This window comes from Cajanus cajan, chromosome 7 (assembly GCF_000230855.2).
Source record: "Cajanus cajan strain Asha chromosome 7, NIPB_CcT2T_4, whole genome shotgun sequence".
NCBI classification, from domain to species: domain Eukaryota; kingdom Viridiplantae; phylum Streptophyta; class Magnoliopsida; order Fabales; family Fabaceae; genus Cajanus; species Cajanus cajan.
Window position 1 is genome coordinate 44,974,688 of NC_138523.1, and position 11,560 is coordinate 44,986,247.

Here is an 11,560-nt window from a genome sequence, read left to right on the forward strand (position 1 = left end):
TATCTTTTCTGCCTTACTAACGTCAAAACTATATTTTTTAGTCGAATTCCCTTCTATATTACCTCCTGGTTTTAGCATTTGACATTGGTACGTAGGTCCAGGGCGCAATTCTGCCAAATTAATCTCGAAATCTTCACTTACAACTTCATAATTAGAATCCTCATTTAACTCAGAACTTTCTAAATACGCTATCTTTTCTTTTCGAACGAACTTGTCGAATTTCATCAACTTTTCCTTTTCTAATTTAATTTGTTCAATCCTCCTCACTTTCTCAGCAAGTTGAGCCATGTCCCTCAATTGTTCATTTACTAATTTTTTGCGTATTGAGAAGTCTAAACCTGTGGCGGCGATTCTAACCAATTCATGTTCTGGAATATTAGTATAGCATCGAGATTTTAATTGCCTAAACCTATTTAAATAGTCATCTAATGTTTCATTACTTTGCCTTTTGATATTCATTAGATCGACTATACTAACCTTTGTTTCCTCTCGAAAGAAATGCTCATGAAAGCTACCTTCTAGCTGTACCCAAGTATGTATCGAATTAGGAGGCAGGGTAGTAAACCAGGTAAAAGCATGTTTAGTCAACGAACTTGGGAAATATTTCATTTTCAAGTATTCATTATTAGCCAAATCCCCACATTCGACCCCATACCTAGCTATATGTTCAACTGTTGACTCAGTTATATCTCCTGCAAATTTCGAGAATTTTGGGACTTTCATTCCACGGGGTAATTCTACTTGTGTAATATAATCTGGAAAGGCTGACACAAAGTATGGGCGTTCATTCCGACCTACATCGAATCCATGTCTATTCAATATTCTTTCTACCATTTGATCTAAATTATCATTAGGGTTCCTGTTAGGTCGAATTATGTTTTGCAAATTTCCATGCCCCCCAGGGTTTTCTGTATCGTTCAGATTCACACTCATTGCTCTCGAAGGAGTCCCATTACCCAACTTATCTCCTATTTTGTTTATTAGCTCGTAAAGGGGTGTCATGATGTTGTGCATCTGAGTAGACAAAAAATTGACCATGTCATGATTACTATGGTCCATTTGTTGTCGAAGGGCCATCATTGCTTGATTACTAATACCCGTGGGCATGTAACTACCTTGTCGAATTAATGAACCCTCCTGACTTGTTCCTACATGTTGATACGGGTCTTGCATAACAAAACCCAGTCCACTTGGCCCAGGATTATATCCCTGTGGGGATATATTCATTTGTGAATTTGGCCCTATAAAAGGCATTGACATTTCGACATACGCAGGCTGGGTATTTCGCCAATTAGTTGGCATACCCCAAGGGTACTCTCTAGTAACATTTACCAACTCTTGAGTGGTATTATTATGCCTAGCATGGTTTTCAAGCAACACAGGAGGAGATCTTGCCCCCCTGGTCACATTGGTAGCATTATCAGGATTGGAGTTAGGCTGTTCTACATCTACATTATTATGGTTTACGTTCATATTATCAGACGTAGACATAGTTCTTCCACTCCTTAATCTCATGCAATTCACACACCTAAAACTAGTCCAATTATGTTCTAAATTAAACGGGTCCCACCGGGCGTGCCAATTTGTTTACGGTGGAATTAACCATCAAATCCTGGGTTCCTTTTATTTAGACTAGTATACGAACGTATTTCAATTTAGGTGTCTTACTGTGCGTTATCGTGTTACCGAGAATGGAAAGTAGGATGAAAAAGTCTTAGCAACTACTTGTTTCGAAATGTTCTTCTATTACTACTAACAAGCAATGCTCATGCAAGCAAATAATAATATGAACAGAGTGAACAATATATATGTTAGCAATGCAAATCATAGTTCATTTCGTACAATGATCAAATTACGTTACACATGCGAACATATTGATCCCAGTACATGAATACACTACGTAATTAAACAAAGAACAAGAAGACTATTCTACTTCTACTCCTAAAAAAGAGAAAAAAGTGGCCGAGAGTCAGTCATACCCAAAAACGATCTTGTGCACGAAAGCCATGTGTGTGTGTAGGCAGAGAGTGCTTCAGAGTCCAATTCTAGTATGAGTTTTTCGACCCCAGTAAAGGTCCGTACTCCTTGTATTTATAGAGCAATCAAGGGCGGTTAATTCTGTACATGTACGCTTTTGACTCATAATCGCTATCCACTATATTTGCTACGTGGTCTTGACTCAACTTCCTTTAACCGCTCTTCCCACGTTCCTTGTTTTCTCGATTGATTTTTTAGTAACCATTTTGGCTTAACCTTCATGTTCTGACAGTCTCAACTTTTCAACTATTTTCGAGCAACACTTGTTTTTTTCGAGTCCCATAATTTCATCATGTGTTGATTTTACTTCTTAGGTAGCGCTATCAATCTTTTCGAGTCACATGATTTTCGAGTATGCCTAACAGTATGACACATATCCAAAGTCATCGTCAACCATAAATTTCTTCATTAATCACTAAAATTTTATCATCGTCTCAAACTTGAATTTATGTTGTATTACATATATGTTCAATCTGGTACTAATATATGAATAAGTTTTAATTTTTAATTTTATTGTTTTACCCACACAAACAATCAATAAGTGATTTACGTCGACATGGAGAAGTGAATTCAAATAAAGAAGTGTGGTGGAAAGAAAATCTTTTTCACTTTAATGAAGAGACACAACTTTACACAGACTATGAATAAATTAAGTCCAACCTGCCAATTTACATAAGTTATATTTTCATTTACACTAAAAAAAAATGAGACTTTCAAATTTACAATATTTAAAAAAAGGACAACTTGAGCAAAAAGTTGCAACAAAAAAAAATCCATTTAAACAAAAATTTAAAACAAACAAATATTCTATGAAAATGTAGAATGAAAAAAAATTACTCCATATAAAGTCTGGCCACATGGTACTGTTTGGGAGTATTTTATACTTAGAGTTAATTACCTATACACTGTTAGTGTAAAAAAATTTTACACTGACAACCAATTATATCTTTTAATAGTATCATGTCAGATACTTATTTAATAAAATAATAATAAAATAAATAACTTTAAAAGATATGATTGGTTGTCAGTGTAAAAAACTCTACACTAATAATGTATAGATAATTAACTCTTATACTTATATCTATTTTAAGTAGAGGATTATAATTTTATTATTTTTATAAAGTTATTTCTGTTAGGGTCACTCGAAAATCATATGACTCGAAAAAGGGGTGTTTAGGAAAGCTACTTGAAATAAAGATAAAGGTCAACACCTACCAGGATTGTATCAGAGGATCTAATTATTTGCACTCGAAAGTCGAATCGAAGAGAGAAAGACTCGAAAATAGATAAAGAAGGTTACCATAGGGTCCTAAGAAAAGGGCTGAAGAGTCGAAACGGAACAGTTAGTGGAAAGTGAATCGAAAAGATAAAAGCACGTGAGGGGAATGAACGGTTAGAGGAAGTTATTTTTGAGCCCACGTAAGCAAAGTAGTGACTAGCGGTTACTCGCCCACGATGATTCTCATGAAGTAACTACTCGTGGTTAAACTCTATAAATCTGAGAGTTGTACACTTTCATAGGGTCGAAAAACTCATACTAAGACTATACTCTGAAGCACTCTCTGCCTGCGCATATGGCTTTCGTGCATAGAATTGTTTTTGGGCATGATTTCTTCTCGACCACATTTCTTTTCTCTTTTTAGGAGTAGAATTATGATAGTTCTCTTAGTTATTTCTTTAAGCACGTAGTTATATCACTTTGATATAGTAATTCAGGAACATTATGCAAGTTGAACCATGATTTGTATTGCAAGTATCTCAATTATTCATTCTGTTCATCTTAGCATTTATATGTATGAAAGTTATTGCTTGTTAATTATTGAAGAATCTTTAGAAACAAGTAATTACTGAATCTACTATTCCTTCTCGTTTCATAAGACTATAAAACGCAGAAACATCACATAACTAAATTGAAACGTTTTTCGTGCTAGTCCGAGTAAAAAGAATCCATAAAACGAATTCCACTGTAAACAATTTCGTACATAATTCTACAATTATATTTATATTTATATTAAAAAAAGTTATGATTTTATTATTTTTATAATGTTATTTCAATTATTGAAATACATGTCATTTTTATAACGCAAGACCTTCTGGTAAAAGAATAAAAAGAAGTCCAAGAATAAGCCAAATCGATGTAAAAATATTTAGTCATCGAAATGAGAAATAACACTATCGAAAAGGACATTTTGATCTTTGAGGGAGCATGTCGGTTCCTTTTTGTTCCTTGATCAGAACATTTTAAATTTTCAATTCAATAAGAATTTTCTTTTTCTGTAAGAACATAAGTTATCTGGACACACACGCAGAGAATGAGAGGTTGTTGTCTTATATAATTATTCTTGATAGTAAACTTATAAGATTGTAGCGAGTATAGTCACTTTAGATAAAAGTTGCCTTAATTTTGTGCATAGTTGAACATAGATTCCCATGCATGCAGAAGGTAAGACCCGTGTCTTTATATCAGTTTCATCATCCAATACAGCTGTCTAAATAACATGTCATATCATATGGTCCTTAAAATGTGTATAATGAAATGAGAGAGAAAAAGTGAGAAGAATAGCGGAACTATATATCTTCCAATTTCCCTGAATGTCATATCATATAATGCAAAAAGCCATTACAAATTTTAGTTACAGATTGAAAGTTTGCTCAGCTGGTAGTAGTAGTAGACTAACATGTTAAAATATTACATACACTCTTGAAACATTTATCATAAGATTGTGTTCTGAATTCTGATCAAGGAACAAGATAACGTGTTGTTTTAACTTTTTTTTTCTTTACATATTCTATTGACAGAAATAAGATATTATCATTAACTAATATTTTCTTTTTTCATATTTGACTAAAAAATTATATTTATATCATTTATTTTCAATGTAACAATTCTTCTAATATATTTATATATATTAGTACATACTAATTAGCGTTTATTAGTACTAAGTTACAATAAAATATAAATTAATATTAATAAATATAACATCAATTAATATAATGTTTATATTTAATAATTTATTAATATCCAATAAATGAATATTAAAAATATAGATTTGTATATATTAATACTATTCTTCATCAAAAATATAAATTCATTGAATAATATGATATAAATATATTAAAGAATGTTAATAAAAAATATATGAAATTATTTTTTTCATAATGAAAAAAATTACATTGATAATAATATCTTATTTTATTTACTAAAATATGAATGAAAAGAAAAAAAACAGCACAATTTTATAAAAAATAATACTTAAAACAGATTGATTAAGTTATAATTAAAATATAAGACACTGAGAAATATAAGTTTTTTTTTGTTTGATTTATTTAGCAGTAATAAATATATATTCGATTATGATTTTTCACCATTTTATAATTTTAAATTTTAATACATACTAGATAGGTAGATAGGTATCCGTGTGCGATACACAAACTATTTTGATAACCCATATAATATAAGATTTTGGTAAAATCATTACAATAGATTAAAGCTGAATCAAATGATATATATTTATAAAAATAACAATTTTATTGGGGATTAAATAAATGCACATTTAAATAATTTTAATTAATTATCTTATCATCGCATACAAAATTTTCTTTTTTTTTATTCTTATACCACATTCAAAAGCTCTTCCATTCAAAAATAACAATACATTAGATTCGGGATTTCAAGACTTTCAACTAGATATTGCAGTTTTGTCACTCTATATGAAGGAAATTCATGTGCTGACTTGTTAGTTAAATATGAAACAAACCATGGAAACACTTTGTTAGTTTGGAATGAATGTCCCTCTTTATTAACATCTTTTCTGTTAGTTGCATTCGCTCTTAATCATTTCTTTTGTCTAATACTATATATATTTATATAATGTTATCAGCTAATTTTATTATAAACTTTTGATTCGATTAGTTAGATCATAAGAGTACTTTCGAGAAAAATTAATTTTCTTACTTTCAACTATTTTTTTTAATAAAAAAAAGTTGTTTATAAAATAAGTTGTATGCGTAGAATAATAAATTTATAAACAACTTTTTTCTTCATAAAAATAAGTTGTTCTTATGAAACTAAAAAATTGAAGTTTATAGTTATTTTTAACATTTTTTAAAAAAAATATTTTTTTATCCAAAAAAAAAATAAATATCATAAAATCGATTTTCAGAAAATTTACTCAAATAACATTTTATTTTAATTATATATGCATATAACAATAATTGATTATTCATACAATTAAAAATAATCTAGTTATCACAATTTTCTAAATGATTGTATTCTTTCATATTTAAGCTCATAATTGTAACGTGGTAAGTTACTTGTTAGAGTTTAGTGAATGCCAGACAGAAGAGTATATAAGGTTTTCTCTAAAAACGGAGTCTCATAAATTCATTCTCAAAGAAAGTTCTAGAGAGAAGAGCTCTAGGGAAATGAGGTCCTTTCTCTCCCAAATTTCTTTGTTTAATTCTTCTTCTTCTTTAGATCACTAATTCCTTCTATCATTTCTTGAAATTCATGTTAGAAAGCTGAGAATTTGGAGATTGAAGTTGTCGGGTCAACTGTTGGGAGTTTCTTCTCCTTCTTTTCTTGGCTATTTGGAGCCAGATTCAGGTGAAGGAAGATAAATTGTAAGTTGTTTGGTTGTAGTGAGTTTAAAAACTCAATTGGGGCATGATTTCGGGAAATTAATGACTGAATTGAGGGTTTTCCTAAACTTGGAGTTTCGGGCCATTCTCGGGGTTTGGAGATTTCGAATGCAAAATGGTATGTGTTTGTTGAATCTGATAGTGTTTCTGAACTGTATAATGATTGATTGATCTATTGGATGCTTTGCATGTTATTGGATTGCCTGAATTTGTAGGTTTGGACTGGATTTATGAGTCTTGGGGTGCTGTTGATTGAATTTGTGCCGGACGCGTATATCGTCGGGCATGCATTCATCAAGGATAGCCATTTTACGTTTACGTCGAGCATGAGGTTGGTCTTGCCGGGCGTAAATTTAAACTAGAGTCTCTAGATGAACTATGCTGGGCATGGATGAAGTCACGTTGGGCACGAAGTTAAACAATAGTAAGAGTGGACCTTTACTAATATGGCGTCGAGCGCATAGCTAGGTGCATCGGGCGTGGAAGCCCCTAAAAGTCTCTGACTTTGTGAGGTCGGACGCAATGTGAATTGCGTCGGGCATGATTTCGTGGTGGGGTCTCTGTCTGAATGATGCTGGGCATGGTAATCTGATGTTAGGCGTGGGAGAGCCCTAGAGCTCTCGGATTGAGCTTAGGTCTAGTGCGAGTTGAGCTACACTGGGTGTGAATTGTCTTTTGTTGTTGTGACTAAGTTATAATGTTTTCACATGTGTTGGTGTTTAATGTGGGTTCATATATGCATGGTATATGATGGGTAGTGATGTATGATTCATATGTATTCTTAGACAGATATGTATGAATGTTTTAAAACATGAATTGACATGTATGTATGTTCCTATATGGATGATATTGATCATGATGGTGGATTGACCATAAATGATGTATGATACCTTGTTTGCATGTGGTGCCTTATGGCATGTGTCTAGCATAGGACTGGGGAGAGGGAAAATATTTTTGAACTTGAAGAGCTCACATAGAGTCTCTTGAATGGTACTTGGATAGGCCACTAAGATGCATGAGAGTGGTGCTTAGAGAGGCCACCTATATGCATAAGAGTGGTGCTTAGATAGGCCACTGATTTTGGGTGAGAATGGTGCTTGGATAGGCCAATAAGTTGGATGAGTCTCCTCTAAGTCCTTAGCTAGTGTTGGAGCGAGGTATAAGGTCGAGAGTTATTTCTTTAACCAAGTACTAGGGAAGGTGCGTAGTTCCTTGCGGATAGTTGGTGGGCGAACTCCACAAGTGACTTGATAACGCATGTCAAGGTCGTGGTAAGCCTATACCTAGTTGTATTATACCTGACGGTGGAATCGGACTTCCAATTGTGTAAATGACACTATCCAAGTAAACACCCAGGAGGATTTCATATCTCAGTTTGTTGTTGACCCAATAGGGCATTTCGGACATAAAAGCGGTCGAGATGATTTCGGTAGGATGAGATGTCATTTATATTGCTCTGTTGTTAGGGAGATCTCCTATGTGAATGCGTGACGAAGCATTAGATGATTGATATGCATTGGTATCTTTTATGAGTTGCATTTATTGCATGATGGTTGTATTATAGAGTGCATTGTTTGACTCTATGGAAATGATTGATGAATTGATGATGGTGTAACATAAATGCTTATTCTTATGCTTGTATGTTTATTTAATTGCACTTTAGCTTACCTTTCTATTTCCATGTGGATGAAATGCAATGATCATACTGTATATGGGAGTAGATCATGGTTAAGTTGCAGTTGGTGCAATTGCTGCTGAGGCGTTGGATGCTTTTGTACTAGTGTTGGAGTTACTGTTAGGGTAATTGATTAGGTGTGCTTAATCAACACGAGGATAATATTATTTTGGATGACTGTATATACATATTGTTATGATTTAAATGTAAAGATTAAATTTTCTTTTATTACTTCTTTTACATATATATATTATTTAACTTAATAATTTATCCTAATTGACTAGCTTAGTAGTATAATTCTATTAAGTATAGTGAACACGACAGGTTGTTACAATAATAATTTTACCAAAAACATTTATATTTTTTTTTAGGAGACCAAACAAATTTTATATAAAGAAATATAACTAATATTTCTTACCTAAATCAATTACTTATATTTTCTTATTTATTAAGCTAATATTATCTGCATCATTCTTTCTCTTTAATGCATAGATAAAAATAAAACAATAGTTAATGCTATTATGGATTTTTAAAATAACAAATAAATACATAAGAAAAATCCTTATAGTTTAATGTTACCGGTAACTGTATACGGATAATTAATGTAGAGATGAAAAAAAAATAATAGTTAATACAATAATGAATTTTTAACAAATAGTTGTGCTTGTAAATTGTTTGAGTTTGTGAGCTTGTTCGGAGAAATAACTTATTAAAATATTGTTTAATAAGTTTTATATAATAAGAATTTATATTATAAGTATTTAAAACTTAATAAATTTTTATATTTGAATATATGTGTTAATAAATATTTATATAATTTTAAGGTGTTTGGATATATCATTATTTAAACACTTATAATGTGTTATATTAATTTAAAAATTAAAATATAAATTAAATTTTGACCAAAAATAAAATAAAAATACATAAAAATATTTTTAGTCCCCACATAATTAAGAATTTTTAATTTTAGTTATTGTAATTTTTTTTTTGTTTTTCATCCTTTTAAAATTAAAATATTATTTTTAATCCTTATGTTTATTACAAGATTAAATGAGCATTTATATACAACTGTTAGTAATTTCACGTTCATGTTTAACATCTTTAAAAATTTGTATAATTATTTAAAATAAGTATTATTTATATACCTTAAAATAATTATTAAGAACCAAAATAATAACTATAAATTTTAAAGTGAAAATCAAAGAAAATATTTTACAAGGATCAAACCAAAATTTATTTATTTTATGAGGATAAAAAAATAATATTTATAAATTTAAGAAAAATAAAAATAAATATTTTTTTTATATAAATCAAAATGAAAAATTCCTAATTTTATAGGGAATAAAACCATGTTCAAGTCAGATAAAAATATAAAAAAAATGACATTATGCATCACAATAATGTTAAGAAAATAATAATAAATTTACCAGTTACCATTCACCTAATTTTATTTTATAAAAATAAAACTATTAATAAAATATTATAAATTAATTATATGTATAATCATGATTAAAAACTAAGAACCATAAATTTTAAAAATTTAAATCAATTATATATATTTTATAAAATCATGATTAAAAATTTATTGTATAAATATGAACAACAAAATTATTTTAAATATGCTTTTTTAGAGAGAGAAAAAAGATGATTTTTTTTATAATAGGAGAATGTGATTTTTAGGAAGAAAAGATGAAAAAAAAAATTGGAAGAAAAGAGAAAAAAAAAAGGTAAATAAAAAGTTTTAACGGAAGAATCGAAATTTTTTGGATTGATATATATATATATATATATATATATATATATATATAATTGATTTTTAGTGAAAGAAGAAGAAAAATTTTATGTGGATGACTAAATTGAAACTTAAATTTTTCTTAATAAATTCTTGTAAAAATTAAATAATGAATTATATTAGATAATTTATGAAAATAAATTCAAAATATTTTATACACACAATTTATAAAATATATTATAAACTTATTTAAATACTCCCATAAATAGTTAAACATAAATAAATTATTTATAAGTTCATGAAAATAATATCAATGGTTAATAGTTTCACTAATCTCCTCACATAGGTTGAGATTTATTTTCAGTGAACCTGTCAAAGCCGACAATGATCGTTACCTAATACGGCTGCTCGCTGTCTCTAGAAAGGAAACTCATAATATTTTTTGGAAATATTTCTAAAAAAAATTTAAAAATTGTTTGAAAGTTAAATTTAATTTACATATAAGTTAATTTATAAAAATACTATTATATCATTTTTTAAAATATATTCACTTACTTTTATATATAAGCTAATATCAAGTTATGTAAAAGTTAATTTTATTTTATCTGAATTACAGAAAAGTTTCTTTAAACGAAAAGTTTATCAATGATACATGATTCATAATCTATCATAAATAATAATTTTATTAACTTTTACAATAATAATAATTTTTAATTAATTAACTATGTAAAATTTTTCATATTTATAATTAAACAAATTATTTGTCCTTTACGATAATACTTAACTTGAGTACATACTTCCAACAAGCTAGCTCCACTCACATAAATATAAATAATCTTTTTCACTTACTTTCAAAGTTATTCTTAAATTAACGAGACACCTAATTATATGTTTTCAAAGTTTATGTATTTCAAAAATAAAAAAATGAGAGTAATTGCATTTTAAAAGACATAAATTAAATGAATTTCATCTACTTTTTGAACTCAATAAATATATTTAATAAAAAAATATTTTTTAAAAATAATATTAATAGATGAAATATAATAGATTGAATTTTGTAAAAAATGTCAAACTGACTTAAAATTTTGTAATATAATATGCACAAAAAAATACTGAATTATTTAAAACTTTTTTTGAAAAGGTTCTAGAAATATTAAATTACACTTATCTTAAAAGATAGGGAAATAGTAATTTAAATATTAGAGCTGGAAAAAAGAAACCAACGGACATGTATCACAATTTGAATTTAAACTTTACAAAAATTAATTACTCAAATCCTCAGGAAGTAAATATATATTTTAAAGAGTTTAATTTTTATATATTATTTACATGTTCAGCTCAAAAGTAAGGTTAACAAAACTCTCACTTAATAAATTTTTCAAAAGAAATATTTTATATTCATATTTATATAAATTTTTTTATGGTTTTATAACTTAAAAATTATTTTTTTATCATTAAAAATTTATTTTAAAAGA